Source organism: Delphinus delphis, chromosome 5, assembly GCF_949987515.2.
Source record: "Delphinus delphis chromosome 5, mDelDel1.2, whole genome shotgun sequence".
Taxonomy (NCBI): domain Eukaryota; kingdom Metazoa; phylum Chordata; class Mammalia; order Artiodactyla; family Delphinidae; genus Delphinus; species Delphinus delphis.
Window position 1 is genome coordinate 9,865,004 of NC_082687.1, and position 11,827 is coordinate 9,876,830.

The following is an 11,827-nucleotide window of genomic DNA, read 5'->3' on the forward strand; positions in this document are numbered from 1 at the left end:
GGGAAACAAAAAATCTTTTATGTTAATGTAGCTTCTTGAAGAGAAAACTTATTTTAAAGTTATACAAAAATGGTAACAATATTATATAGATGTATCAGATGCTTATAGAGCCAGAATCTTTTTGTTTGTTTTAAATAAGGACATGTCTCTGGCAATGACAGAGTCTCTACTTTTGTTTGGATTAGTTAATTCCGTTATCAGGAACACTGAGCTCTATAAATGTTAGTGCAGCTATTTGTCTTTGAATGAGGTACTTAACCAATCTGGATTTCAGTTTCTTCATCCTCAAAGAGAAGTACGTCTTCCAAATGTCAAATTCTATTCAGTAGTTATTCACCAAAGCAGAACTCACAATTTCCAAGATGCAAAATCTCCATGTAGTGGCAACTCAAGTCAGGGACATCGCCTTTGCTACCAGCTACTACAGCTAGAACCCTTTTGGCATAAGCATAGGTCCTTCTCTCCTGGGTTCTTTTTTACTAATTGTTCTATCAAATTTAACAGTATAACTCAGTATACATTCAGTATCAGTTAGTCATTCCTTATGGCGGTCTTTGATGTGGGACCATAGTCTCACAAGACAACTTAGTAAATTTATTAACAAAGTTTAAGTTTTTTTTTTTTTTAAGAAAGAAACGGGCTTAATTTATTATGTCCCTTTGTTGTAATATATGTTATATAATTCCTCCTAAAATAAATAAAATTTTAAGTTAACAACTTAGGGAATAAAACATGCTTTAATACATTTAATAAAATCTTTTAATTATATTTTACGGATCTAGAGTAAATCTATTAATTGTTTTAATATTAGGCTTTTCTACCAATTTAAAATTTATCTCAACATAATCTGAAATAATTTCAATCTGATACTATATTATATCTGAGGATTTTATTACTAAAATATCATGTGAAATAAAAGCCATGCCTCTTTTTCCCCTAGATTCTAAAATCTATACCCCTGTTCTAATTCATGAATTACAAAAACCAGAATTTTAAATAATGAAAGTTTGAAAATTTGTATATAATTTAGTCAAGTTCAGTGATTACATAGGCAAATACAAGGTAAGTGGAAGAAACTTACTATCATATTTCTAATTTTATCATGTAACAAACAGACTGCATTCCCAGATGTACTTTTGCTCTCTTTTTTATAAAATACACTATATCTGTTTGTTTATAATGGGACATTATTTTTATCTTCCTATTTATGGGACAGTACTGAATCTAGTTTGTTATTAACTTTGAACTAGAAAAAATGATATTCAGAATGACATTTTATTGTCAGGTGTGTGTATGTATCCTGCATTTCACAGATTTTGTGCATGTATTTTAATGAATTAGAGGGCCTCACAAAATTCATCTATTCAGTCCTCTAGTTTTATGAATGGGGAAGCAGTTCAAGAGAAATTAGATCCACAGATATATTGTGAAACAATGTCATTGCTGAATGTGACCATTATATGTTGAGTTCAGAAACAACACTTAAAAAAAGGACAAATCTAAGATTCTGTTTTAAAAATGATTCTGACAGAATTTGTACTTCAAGCCAACGTATAACTGAATGGAAATTGGTATATTCTTTAATACGCTACCATTTGTATCATAAAGAATACAACTACAACAGTATTTATAACAAAAGCAAGGCAGTAATGATTTGCAGATATACTCGTTTCTTTTTTTCCCCCTTACCAGACCAATACTGACTTTCAGTTTATTCATCTAATATTTATATTTGAACTGGACCATACATTGAAATGTTCGATTCTGTATTACTCCATATGCTGATTTGTATTGTCAAGTGTCTGTATTACTGATATTTTGTACACAGACCCAGACATACACATATTTATGAATGTTGAGTGTATTAACTTTTAAATTTAATCTCCTAATATATATTCTAATTTGTATTTCAAAAATTCTTTTCCTCCAGTTTTTGTATTATCTTACATTGATACATAATTTTCCTTATTCATATTTGTGTCTGTGACCATGAGCTGCTCTGTGCAATATTGTAAGAAAAATTTTTAAATTAAGTGATAGATATTTACAACATATAACAGGAACAAGATATGCTACCAGCTTCATCCACCTTTTGCACTAATTTTTTCCCTACAAAGCAACATATGATCTACTGTTATTTCAAAAACAATGAAAAACTATTGGCAAATAAATAATAAATTTGAAGTGATATATATGAATGTGAATTTCCTTTAACAGATGCCTTATTAATGTAGTCTATGTAAAAGTTAAAAACTAAAAAACTCTTATTTTTGCTAGAAAAAAAGATTTAATTTGAAAGTGCATTTGGAGACTTTAAGACTTTAATTTTTCATTTACATAAAAGTCTTTGTGATATTTTTAATCAACTGCCCAATAAATCTTAAATTGGCTTTGAAAGTTACAAGAAAAAAAATTGTTGCTAAAAAGGAAGATCTTCTGCACCCTCTGCTGGTATGTTTGCACAACTACAGGTTATTTATTTTAAACTTGGTCATTTTCTTTTTAGTAAAAAAATAAAATTTGAGGCAAATTCAGTGATTTTAGTATTTAGAAAACAAATAAACTGTTATAAATGAAGCATTCCTTTGAACTAATAACCGACTTGTTTGGTTCGTTTACTAGCCTTTGAAAGAATTATATAATGGCATCAATTTATTGTTAATGAGTAAAAGTCATAATGTCACATGCTTCCAAATCATATAATTCCAGTTTATTAGCCAACTATATAATCTGTGGTGGTTTAATGTTTGTATTATGGAAATACTAAAACATTAAAAAGATTGTGAAAAGCCTAGAACAAATTATTTGTGTCTGAACTATCACTGACAACAGTTAGATGAATTATCATATGGTAAAGGAATAGTGAATTTTTTTTAAAGGATGGAAGTAGCTTTCAATAGTGAAATGAAATAGAATTTGAGTTTTTACAAAGTAAGTTTCAATTTATAAACATACATTTTGGACTGATGGTCACATAAAACATGAATTTTAGTGTTAAGAATGTAGGTTCATGAAAAATACAAAGTCTTTATATTAATGTAAGGATTCTTGGCACTTCTGTAAGTCTTATTTATTTAAATACTTCGTGTTACAATTTAAAAGATTTGAAGAGTTTATTAAAACACTCAGAATTGATTTTTGTATTTTGTCATATTTGGTCAGATTATTTTTATAAAAATAATTTCCCACATTCTCATTCTCTTTCAGAGGCAGCTACTTTATTTTTGTATACCCTTCAAATTACTTTTAACACATTTACATGCCTATTATTATGTAATTTTGATAGGCCATATGTTTTTATACTATTTTAATTTGAATTTTGTAAGTTTTAATTATAAATGTAATTCATGAATTTATTTTCATTGTTGAAACTTCATATTATTTGTTACATTGGTGCCCCCATTGATGACAACCCCCAGTACAAAAGCCCTCTTCAAGGATAATTCCTGTTCACACTTTGAAGTACATCCTTCCAGATTTTTTCCTATGCATTTACACACATATGTATCTGTAGAATATTTATTATTTAAAAAGTTTCATAATACATTTGTAATTTACATAAATTATATATAACATATCAGTTAGGTACTTGATTTTATTAATTAAATGCCTTGGAAATTTTTTTGTCAGATATCTTTTACCCTATGTGTTTAGTTCTTGTCTGTTATGCTGTGGAATAGATAATACCATATTTTACTTTTTCAAGTCTCCTATTAATGGACATTTATATTATTTTTAATTTCAACTGTTATAAACCTGCCTTGAATGTCTCTATATATGTTTCTCATGTTTCTGTGTGCAGATATGTGAGTATTATTCTAAGGTAAATGCTGAGAAGTGAAATTACTTACTTTGATATTTTGATACATAATTTTCTACAATGATCTTAACAATTTGGACTCCTTCATAAGTGTCTATAGGTACTCCTTCATTCATTCAAACTTGATATTATTTAGTATTAAAATGTTATAGGTGAAAAATAGTATCTGTGGTTTTCTTGATTAATAATGGAGTTAAATATCTGTTCATATGTTGATTAGTGATTTGTGTTTCTTCCATGAAATTCTTGTCTATATTCTTTGTTACCTTTTTTCCTATGTGTTGTCTGTTTCTTACTGGCTTGTAGGAGCTCTTTCTATATTCTCTAATTACTAATGGGTTTCAATATGCTTTTATATATTCACTGGTAATTTGTATATCTTCTGGGATTTGCATGTTCATATTTTTTGCCCATTTATTTTTCTGTTTGAATTGTCTTATTCTTACTGATTTATAAGAATTCTTTGTATAGTCCAGATATCAATCCTTTGCCAGTTTTATATGTTTCAAATATTTTTCCCATTCCTTAGAGAAATCTACAAATAGTTGACTGGCATGGAATACAGAGGACCTGCCACTGTCTCGAGGTATCAATAAGTGTTCCAGATCCCATGGGATTCATCTGAAGCTAGATGTCATTTTCAGCCACATCCCTGATTAGCTTTACCCCTGTTCTATCATGCCTTCTTTCCTTACCTTCTCTTGAGAGTAATTCTCTAATAAATTGCTTGAATAAGGATTCCTTGCTAAAACATAAACAAGACAAAAAGACAACCCTCAGAATGGAAGAAAATATTTGCAAATGAAGCAACTGACAAAGGATTAATCTCCAAAATTTAGAAGCAGCTCATGCAGCTCAATATAAAAAAAACACACAACCCAGTCCAAAAATGGGCAGAAGACCTAAACAGACATTTCTCCAAAGAAGATATACAGATTGCCAACAAACACATGAGAGGATGCTCAACATCACTAATCATTAGAGAAATGCAAATCAAAACTACAATGAGGTATCACCTCACACCAGTCAGAATGACCATCATTAAAAAAAAATCTACAAATGATAAATGCTGGAGAGGGTGTAGAGAAAAGGGAACCCTCTTGTTGGTGGGAATGTAAATTGATACAGCCACTATGGAGAACAGTATGGAGGTTCCTTAAAAAACTAAAAATAGAACTACCATACAACCTAGCAATCCCACTACTGGCCATATACCCTGAGAAAACCATAATTCAAAAAGAGTCATGTATCACAATGTTCATTGCAGCTCTATTTACAATAGCCAGGACACGGAAGCAATCTAAGTGTCCATCGACAGATGAATGGGTAAAGAAGACATGCACATAATATACAATGGAATACTACTCAGCCATAAAACAAAACAAAATTGAGTTATTTGTAGTGAGGTGGATGGACCTAGAGTCTGTCATACAGAGTGAAGTAACTCAGAAAGAGAAAAACAAATACCATATGCTAACACATATATATGGAATCTAAAAGAAAAAAAAAAGTGGTTCTGAAGAACTTAGGGGCAGGACGGGAATAAAGGCGCAGATGTAGAGAATGGACTTGAGGACACGGGGAGGGTAAGGGTAAGCTGGGACAAAGTGAGAGTGGCATGGACATATATACACTACCAAATGTAAAATAGATAGCTAGTGGGAAGCAGCTACATAGCACAGGGAGATCAGCTCAGTGCTTTGTGACCACCTAGAGGGGTGGGATAGGGAGGGTGGGAGGGAGGGAGACGCAAGAGGGAAGAGATATGGGGATATATGTATATGTATAGCTGATTCACTTTGTTATAAAGCAGAAACTAACACACCACTGTAAAGCAATTATACTGCAATAAAGATGTTAAAAAAAAAAAAGAATTCCTTGCTTAGGCTCTGCTTCTAAGAAACCTAACCTACAACATTGCAAGGAATTTTTTTTCCAAAATAATATTTTAAGACCAAACCAAATTCTCCAATGTAAGAAGTAATAAAATTTTCTTTATTAACAAACATATATACTTTTGGATGTGTGCTATCCTCTCTAAAGTTGCATACTTGTTATGACATTTTCATTGTTCAACAAATTTATCAAATTCACTCTTCTGAGAATCATGTTCAGGGTCTGAGACAGTCTTTGCATATTCATAATATTTTAGTTATTTGCTTCTTTAAGTCTGGATTATTTTGTTGAAAGTAAAAAAAATAATACTGAATAAGTGAACTTAATATTTAATAAAAAATTGAAATGAATATATGTGTATTAATATATGTGTATTAATTAGGATATTAATTCCAAGCCCCAAGCCCATTGACATATGGGTACTCTGGCCTCTAACCTTCCTTTTTGTCCTATTCAAGATTGACTGGAAATGACAGTATTATTTGTCTACTAGTAGACAGAATTAGAACTTCAGCTGAGAGAAGTTGGGGGAGGTTACAAGCTAACTAAAGTGTACTTGGCTGTGAAATAGTACAAGTATGGTTAATTTTTCTTGATAATTTATAGTTATTAAACATTTGTCATGTGCTAGACCTTGTTCTAAGTGCTTTTTGGTTTTACTTATTAGATCATCACAAAATCTTTAAGGTAGTTGCAACTATTATCCTCATGAAGGCGCAGGGAGTTAAATAACTTTTTAAGCCACTCTAAAGTCACACAGCTCTTAGGTGTAATGCTGAATTCAAATCGAGATATTTTTGCATGAGAGTCTTCTTTCTTAACAGTTATGCATTCATTGTGTATAAATGCCAGAAGATAAACTATAACGTTAATTATAAATGTAGTCTCATTATTTACTTAAGCCTGAGTCACATGTAGATATGACTTTTAGACTTTTTTCTTCTTTCACTACTAACTTCTGTCTAATTTCTGGTCAAAATCCATTCTTTCTATGTTTCTCTTCTCCCTCTGTTGTCTCTTCTGGTCAATGAAGAACTGAGATTATATCTGGCTGGGTTTCAAGATTACATGTCTTTCTAAATATGTATTATGGTCCCTGTCCTTCTATTAATTCAGACAAGGAATGCATCTTCTTCCCTAATTCCTGCTAGAATAATCTCTTTGAAATATATTCCCCTTCCCTATTGTAACTGTTCCCATTATCATGCAATTTAGCACCATGCACTCTCTTTCTCTTTTTACCTAGGAGATTGATTTATTGATTTACAGATCCAGTAAGGGACAATCTATCTCCGCTTACATGCAATTTTTAGGGTCAAATCATTTTGATATAAGCAAGCATTTCTGATATACGCAGTTATTTGTATTATTTTCTTCTTTATAGTTGGAAATAACTTACTGTACTCAGTGTGGCTAAATTATATGCAAATTTAATAAATTGTTAATTAAACATATCCAATCAATTATGTGATTTCTAACTCTTGCTATCTTTGGCTGACAGTCTCATTCTCTTCCCTGTGACCGATCAATAACCCACTTGGTCCTCATCAGTCATCCTTTTAATGTATCTCATATTGTCCTCACTAACCCTGCTGTTTGAAGTGGCCCTTGTCCATGTGTGTCAGTGATTTATCGTTAAAAATGCCTCTATTAGTTCCATATTTATTTAAATGAAAACAATAAAACATTTTAGAAATACATTTAAAGATAAATTACATCATAGTTAAAGTAAAATTAGGAGTATGGGATTAACAGATACACACTACTGTATATAAAATAGATAAGCAACAAGGATTTACTGTAAAACATGGGGAATGATATTCAATATCTTGTAATAGCCTATAATGGAAAACAATCTAAAAAAATATATAAATATAACTGAATTACTTTGTGGTACACCTGAAACTAACACAATATTGCAAATCAACTATACTTCAATTTTATAAAAAAGATTATTGAGATGTAAATTGCATGAACTTTGTAATAGAAAGAATCTGAGCTGGAGGGCTTTCCAGCTAAGCCATAACACCTATCAGGACTCATTTAAATCTTCATCAAAATGACATAATTAGATAAGATTGACTTGGAAGCTTATTCAAGCTATTATCTATTTAATTTTGGTGAAAATTCATCAGTGTCCTTTGATATGTTTTCATATGATTTGTTTTCTGCCATTGCTTTCTTAATGTTGAAAGTTGTTACCTAGAGAGTATTTGGTTTCTGTGAATTTTTTTTTTCCATTTTCACAATGTATCATTGATTTTCTTTTAAGTGTGGTCATTTAGGCTCTACCTGGTTATTTTCTGATATCTTTTCTCAGAGAGAATAGAACAGACTGTATTTAACTTATGCAACATTCCCCACAAACACTTCAAATATTGGTCATTGTTTTTAAATTCCAATAAAAATGTATACTTTAGGGATGTTTATCATAAGGGGTTAGAACACTGACCCCAATTTATACACCTCCACCTCCCCTCAAAATTTTTGATGATTTTTTAAACAGTGATTGGGGCAGATTTTGAAAAGTAGCTCATTTTCATAATCACTCTATGTGCTGTTACATCATGCACCACTTGCTTGAATGCATTTCATTAAAAAAGGAAGAAAGTGCAAATTTACTCTATACCAAGCAGAGTGTTAAGTTTCTTTGTGATGTTGTACCTTCCATCCTTAAAGAAAAATCACTATAAAATAATTATCTGTGTTCTCATTCATGCTACTGGTAAGTGGCAGAGCTTGGATTTGAAACCAAAATTTTTTTTATGCTGATTGCATGTCTGTGTAAAGGGTACTTTGTGTAGGCTTGTTTTTGGAATAATATACCACTAATTTTGGGAGAGAGACAAAGGATACTCACTACTATCTCAGATATGGGACATCAGGTCCCTCCATCATCTTTGGCTCATAGTGAAAAAATATGAGGGCTGTCCAAATTCTAGGATAACAGAAAAATGACAGGAAAGAAAAAGATTAAGGGGGTTTTGTTTTGTTTCTCTTACCTGCACAGATAGACATACCTGTTTTTGCATATGGTAATCAGTTTCCAAGATAATAGCTGTGAAATCCTTCAAGGTTATTTTATGTCTTGGTTAATGCCTTTGGAATTATGGAGAAAAAAAGTATAATTTTTTTCAGTATATCTTACTTCTTTAAGGTATTTTACTTTTACTCTAATATTAAACAGGTAACAAATTAATGATCCATAAAACCCCTTGAACTAGAATTTACATCTTTCTCAACGATGCCAATTAAGAAATTCATTGTTGATTTGATGATATATTGTTATTCAGCTTGTTAATAACACTGTCTTCAAATGTTAGCAAATTGTAGATATTGATTTTACAGTTTGAAAAACTTTTAGTTAACTCATGACTCTAAAAGTTGTAATTCAACATAATTAACCTCAAAATTGTAACATTTCATTTTTGGTAGTGAGACAGAAAATATGTTTGTGTTTGAAATACTGTTGTGTTCAAGTGAAAACTTCATTTTATGAAATCCATTGACTCTATAAGTATTAATTGTGTATTAGGCACCTGGGGTCTCAAAGCAAAGCAAAAATGGCCTTTGCCATTAACAGGCTTAAGGTAGGGACTTCCCTGGTAGTGCAGTGGTTAAGAATCCACCTGCCAATGCAGGGGACACGGGTACGATCCCTGGTCCGGGAAGATTCCACATGCCGCAGAGCAGCTAAGCCTGTTCGCCACAACTACTGAAGCCCATGCGCCTAGAGCCCATGCTCCACAACAAGAGAAGCCACCGCAATGAGAAGCCCGCACACTGCAACGAAGGGTAGCCCCCACTCGCCACAACTAGAGAAAGCCTGCATGCAGCAACGAAGACCCAATGAAACCAAAAATAAAATTAATTGAAAAAAAAAGAAGCTTAAGGTAAAATAGTAAAGTCAGATAGATAAACAGATGTTTACTATGTAAGGTAATACTTGAGGATGCATAAAGGAGGAGTGCTAAGTCCAAAATGGAAGAGAGTAGGAAGGGGGATCAGAGATGGCATTCTGGAAGGGACCATCTGTAGAAATAGGAATTTTACCACATCACAGTTACTGGAAGGGCATTCCAAGCAGATGGTTCTACATCTGCTAATGCCTTGATGGTGAAAGCGAACAGAAAGTGGCAAGTAGTAATCAATGCAATTGGAGAATGAAATATGAGACATAGATTTTAAAGTCTTTATAAAGAATATGGATAATTCCAACCTATAGATATTTTGTCTCTCTCATTTAGCTGGGATAAGAACTTCATTTAAAAGACTATCTGTGGATAAAGTGAAACAAAAGATTTTATCTCCAATAGATTTTATATCTATTCCATGTCATCCCATTCAATGTATAAATATCTCTGTGTATCTATGATGTTTTTACTTAAATTAAGACAGATATATTAGTAGCACATATGTATTGTAAACGGAAGTCTGGTTGTTTTCATTAAGAATTTTATTGTAATTCTTTTTTCTGAAAATTTTTCATTAGTTAAATCCTTTGAATACTTGCCTAAGAGACATGGGATTTATTCACTCTTTTATTTTTGATTGCTGATACAAATGTAAGAAATACTAAAAAAAGGTCAAGAAATATTTCAGTATACATAAATTCTGAAGATATTTCAAAAATAGTGGTAAATATCTTGACATGAATACATTGAAGGCCATAGGTTCACCACCAGCTGCAAATCATTGTGGTTGATAATGCTCTTATTAGAGCAAAATTATTCACTGGGCATTGAAGGGAAATAAATCTTGCCTATAAATAAAATCACAGCTGAGAATGATGTTAATTAAAGCATTATTAAGAGTGAAAGTGTAAACAAAATTGTATTATTTTTTGTATCCATTTCAGAACATCTAAGCTGGGAGGAAAGTGAGATAGTTTTAATTTAGGAAAGACTTCACGAACTAAAATGTCTTTGTATTTTAAGCTTTCTTCAGCTAAAGCCTTGCAAGGATGCTTAAATGTTTTAGAAGTGGTTCACACATAGTTTGATTTAAATTCAAATTCAGTGAGTGCAGTTAAAGATCATCCAATAAAAATCATGAAAGGCAAATTGATTTTATATCATTTAGAACAAAATATCAAATATTTAAAAATGCGTATGTGAAAGAGAAAATATTTTCCGTTTTTGTCATACACTTCCTCAAGGACATGAAAGTATTTTACTTGATCAATCTAATACTTTATCTGCAAGAATGATAAAATGGAGGGCCTGTCATTTTATGTAGTATTTATTATTGTTAGATAGCTTTGGTTGCAATAAATAACAGAAAGAAACAGCATGATTCAAGTTGACAAAGTAGGGGTGTGCACGTTACAGTTAAGGAATTAAGTGAAATTTAGAAACAAAGCAAAACAATACAAAATAGGAAACAAATCATGGCACATTATAAAAACCAGTGAAAAATAGCAGTCACCGTAAGAGAAAGATCTACCATACAACTAGTAATTTCTGAAACGGAAACACATCTGGGCCTTCGGCAGGCTAAGCTCTTGGCTTTTCACTCTAGTGAAAGCAGTATATACCGTGCTGATTATGAACTGACCCTGTGGTTAGATAATGCTTCGTTTCTTAGTCCTGCTTTAGCACTTATCAGCTGAGTGATGTAGGCAACTTACCTTTCCGCTGTAAAGTGACGATAGTAATATCTACTTCTATAGTTACAAGCATTAAAAGAGATAACCTGTTTCAAGTACGTGGTGCATCACAGTTAATGAACTGCAGCTGCCACCTTCTCCGCGTCCTTCTTCTTTGTCTTCATCATCAATACCCTGACATTAATATGGTTCATAAATTTTCTTTGCTTCTGCTTTTCTCTGCATGTAGTCTCCACTTGTCTTAGCATTACCAGTTGAATTAGCTTTCATTTGTCTTTTCTTCAACTCATGGCTGTGGTTTCCTCATAACTTTATCTTGTATATAACTCTACTCTAGATCCTTTATGATGTAGTTTATTTTCCTCTTCCAGTGGTCTAATTACCTCTAAACTTACTAAATCATAATCGAAGGGGAAGTATCTGTTCCAATTGGTTTTTTCTTTGAGTAGAGATTCTAGGGTCAGGTCATACCTTCGTCTGGTCTGTGGCTCTGTTAAGCTCAG

General features: G+C 31.9%; 1 protein-coding gene across 4 annotated transcripts in view; it reads left to right on the plus strand.

The window, feature by feature from the left end:
• The window catches only part of CCSER1 (coiled-coil serine rich protein 1), a 926,333-nt gene that overhangs the window by 143,600 nt on the left and 770,906 nt on the right, over positions 1-11,827 (plus strand). The window lies entirely within an intron of this gene.